Source organism: Diadema antillarum, unplaced genomic scaffold, assembly GCF_040938485.1.
Source record: "Diadema antillarum isolate AM-2024a unplaced genomic scaffold, OU_Dant_1.0 scf00000187, whole genome shotgun sequence".
In the NCBI taxonomy this organism is placed as follows: domain Eukaryota; kingdom Metazoa; phylum Echinodermata; class Echinoidea; order Diadematoida; family Diadematidae; genus Diadema; species Diadema antillarum.
In genome coordinates this window covers 834470-838982 of record NW_027271076.1, presented here as the reverse complement: position 1 = coordinate 838982, position 4513 = coordinate 834470, and the positions used below count along the sequence as shown (strand labels likewise).

The 4513-nt window shown below is 38.5% G+C and overlaps 1 pseudogene; it reads right to left on the bottom strand.

The window, feature by feature from the left end:
* Positions 1–2917: 2917 nt before the first annotated feature.
* Positions 2918–4312, bottom strand: LOC139723362 (uncharacterized; annotated as a pseudogene).
* Positions 4313–4513: the final 201 nt, after the last annotated feature.

Sequence of the window (4513 nt, the reverse complement as noted above, 5' to 3'; positions counted from 1 at the left end):
TCAATACATTGGACTATAGACTTATATAATAATGTAACATGTAACTTCTTAAGACAGATACGATGGCCTTTCAATTTACGATAAAAGTGATTGTGCTTGCTATGTTTCCATAAAAAACACATACTTTTGATAACTACATGTATATTGTTAGCCGACACACCCGAAATACTGTAATTAGAAATAAACTGAAAAAATGAATTTAGAACTAACCCACCGAAGAGGGTGCAATTTTGGATGGCCTATTGTCAAATTCATTTTGAATGTAATTCTATAATTTGTGGAAATTCTTATTGACATCTGCAAAATGTAAAAAAAAAATAGCATTGTTTTTGAAAAATGGCTGCAAGGACCGTTGAGGGCGGAATTTCCGATGGCCCAATATCGAGATTTATTTTGAATGTCATTTCCCATATATATGCAGAATTTCATTAACTTTTTCTTCTGAAATTAGCCATTTTTTAAATGAAAAAGTGGCACTTATATGGTGCCCAATGGCTGCCATAGCCATTGAGGGCGCAATTTCCAATGGCCCAATATCTGGATTTATTTTGGGATGTAATTTCCCATTGCTGCTTGTTTGCAAAAAGTTATTGGCTTTTCCTTCTAAAATTTGCAATTTTTAACAAAAAAAAAATGGCATTTTTGGCGGCCATTTTGAAAAGTGGCTCCCATGGCCGTTGAGGACGCAATTTCCGATGCCCCAATATCTAGATTTATTTTGAATGTAATCAACATTTGCTGGCAAAATCTTATTAACTTTTCTCTTCTGAAATTTTCAAAGTTATTGTAGAAGTGGCACATATGACAGCCATTTTGAAAAATGGCTGTTATGGACGTTGAGGGCGCAATTAACAATGCCTGAATATTTAAATTCATTTTTAATGCAATTTCCCACTTGTTTGCAATCTTACTGGCTTTCCCATCTGATGTTAGCAAATCTTTTGACAAAAATGGCGTTTATAGCGGCCATTTAAAAAAAAATGGCTGCCATGGCCGTTGAGGGCGCTATTTCCGATGGCCAAATATCTAGATTTATTTTGAATGTAATTTCCCATATGTAAGCAAAATCTTATTGACTTTTGCCTCCTGACATTAGTAAAATTTACGAAAAAATGGCATTTATGGCAGCCATTTTTCAAAATGGCTGCCATGGACGTTGAGTGCGCTATTTACGATGGCCCAATATCTAAATTTAATTTGAACATGATTGTCAACCTGTGTACGAAATTGGTGCTTTTATCACAAAATGCACAATTGTTCGGCTATCATTTCGTTTATTGCTACATTTGTGCTGTAGGTTCATTCATTTCCAGGTCGACGATTTTGATGATCATATACCACAATCAATATTCGTTGTCAGAAATCTTCCTGAGCAAAATTGTATATGAGCTGATAACCAGCCTTTACTTATTATATAGGGTTCCTGTGTTTACATAGGCAACAAATTTAAACACTGCTTGTAGAGTAAACATGTATCAATATATATATTCTAGCAGAAACCTACAGTTTACTTGTAACATTCCAAATCTGGTACGTCATCTATATCCAAAGGCATCCATTTGCGTAATTCCTTCGAACAAGTTGTCACACATCTAATTGAATATGAGTACGATAAAAACACATCTAATTGAAAACCCTAGAGATCGCACGTTTTGTCTGCCAGCGAACTCCACATTACAAAAAACAACAACGCTTTTGAAATACGGTTGATTCGAGAGGGGATGTTTGTTATTCCGATGGTTCGTTAATCCGAAAATGAAATAAGATTCTTTATTCCAAAACAGAAAAATTGCTTTTACCCGGAAATTTGTTAATCCGGAAGTTTGTCAATCCGAAAAGGCGTAACAAGGTTCGTCATTCCGATGGTCCGTTAATCCGAAAATGAAATAAGGTTCGTTATTCCGAATGACAGATCGTTAATCCGGAAATGAAACCAGCTTTGTCAATTCAAAAATAAAAAGAAGATGCATGCATACTAACAAACCTTTTTCTGATATAGTGGTTTTTGCTTTCCGATTAACAAATCTTCGCAGTAACCAACCTTTTCTTCAGACCTTCGGAATAAACAACATGACTTTATTTTCGGATCAACGAACCTTGGAAATAACGAACATTGTCCGATTTTCGAATTAACGAACCTTCGGAATAACGAACTATAACCAATTCAGGATAGGTGTGCTTCTTTTGACTTTACACAGACAAAAGGATACCAGAAAGACGACACTGTTTATTATGCAAAAATTCTACCTGGAAAAAGAACAAAGACCAGACGAAAGAGAAAAAGAAGGGCGGTAAGAAATTTTCCTACCACCGATTGAGGTGTCAACTTTCCCACAAGGTTTCGCTCCATATCTAGAAACATTACCGGCAAGACCACTTGTCATTCTTACTACTTAATTTTCAATTCAATTTCAATTCAAAGTTTATTTCATTTTTCGACAAAACATGTTTCACTTCTTTTGGTAACAGAGAATGAGGTAAATAGAACATAGAGAAGTGAAAAGACTGTACAACACTTGAGGACCTATCATAGTAGTCATACATAGTATAGTACAAAAGAAACAGAAGTGATCAAAGTGAAGTACATGTATACCGTTGCATAAAGTGCGAAAAATGGAGGGACCCACTAAAAAGACAGAGCTTGTAGTGTGTGGGCCCCCTTTTCCGTGGACATATATATATTTTCTAACCTTAGTTAATGACACGCCGTATTTCTTTTTATTTCCCTAAGAATTTGTTGCTGTTTCATTGGTGTGTTCAATACGGTAATTGCTTTTTCTTTAGTTGCTTTGTTTTATCTCATAGTTTGCTAATCTCAATACGCAGGAATATAAGTAATAATCGTGTTTCTCAATCCCACAGTAGGAATGACTTTTTTTTCCAAGTCACAGAGTAATCTCACAGGTGTATACTTCGACTATATCTTAAGTCTACTGTCATACATCTCCTTGAAATATACCATGACCTTGTTTGAACAACGGATGACGTCAGGGGTCAGTTGATCAGGTAACTTGCTCTGGGCAGAAATTCGCTACTCCTCATTGCTCTCCCGTAGAAATTGACAACATCCCGCACAAGGCTGTCACCGGCAGCTTTCCATGATTTCAGGGACTGTGTGGAAGCATTCCATTTTAGGAGTGACTCGCTGTAGGGGAGTCCCACCGCTGTGCAATACGCGCTTAGGACTTCCGCTGGCCTCCTCAAGAAATCATCAGCATCGATAACGACAGGATCGCTATCGATATTATGTTTGACGTACTTCCAGACATCGTAGAGTTCCTTCATATAATATCCAGGTGGAAAATACTTGTCCTCGCGTTCGATATCGTACGTCTGCTCGTTAGCAGCTTCACCTTCGAGAAGTCCCAGTTGGGAAAAGTGCCTGAACATCGCTTGGCGATACGAATTGATCGCGCGGACTGGATTGCGGATCAGGAATGTGTGCTTGAAACCGCTCGGAATGTACTAGAAAGCATCTCGGCAGCCAGCGATGCCTGAACCCATGTCCTTTACGAAGACGTGTTTGCTAGTAGCCGTCTCAAGCGCATCTTTGATCGACGCATATCTACGGTATGATAAGATGAGATAAAATAAGGGTAATGGCACATTTATAGCTAAACGAGGTTTAGACTCTCTAATTGACTGTAAGAGTGTAATTAATTCACACTCACTTTTAGTAAGGCCTACATCTATGCCTATATACAGCATTCTATGTCATCTTCCTTGTCGTGATCCAAGAGATATAGTGTATCTTTACTCAGACTGTGGTGGCAGCAGGGAAAGCAACATTTATCGTTAAAAGGCAAATCTTTCACATCTTCGATTGATAAAACTAGGTAAGAATAACGCTCCATCAATTGCATTTGGTTTCTATCAAACCCGATTGAAGGTTCAATTTGTCTTGCTGGATTCTCTCGCATGTGAATTATTTTTTAAACATTATTTAGCAGTGCTGCATGTGTATTGCCTGCCAGTCGGTGTGGTTATGCTCCACCGACTAAGTGTAAAACAGAGAAATCATCAGTAAGGATTTTTAACTTACTCGTGGGATGGAGAAAGGAACAACTTCCTCAAAAACTTTTAAAGTACCGACAGTCAAATGACAGAAATCACGCAAGGCGCTTTGGATCCAGTGGAGACTGCACATCAGCACTTAAGATTTGGCATGCTTTTTGGAACGCCTCCTCGTGTCCCTCATATCTCTTCGGAAGATCTTCTCCATAGGTAGCCTTGTTAGGCCATTGCCGCGCTGTAGCAGTATTGGAATGGTTCGAAATAGATCTCCGAGTCCTCGACAGCCGCACTCAGGCATTTCATTAAAGCGCTCGAGATGGTCCTTGGGACGCACCACATGATGACCTTTGACCCATCTTCACTGGAAGACATCTTTCCTTCCTCTACTTAGGATTCAAACAGCTGAAAGTTTGAATGGTTTACCCTATTTAAAGGAGTCAGTGAGTAGCGATAATATACCTTCTGATGTATACTGCGGGCATTCCGTGTTCACGCCCCG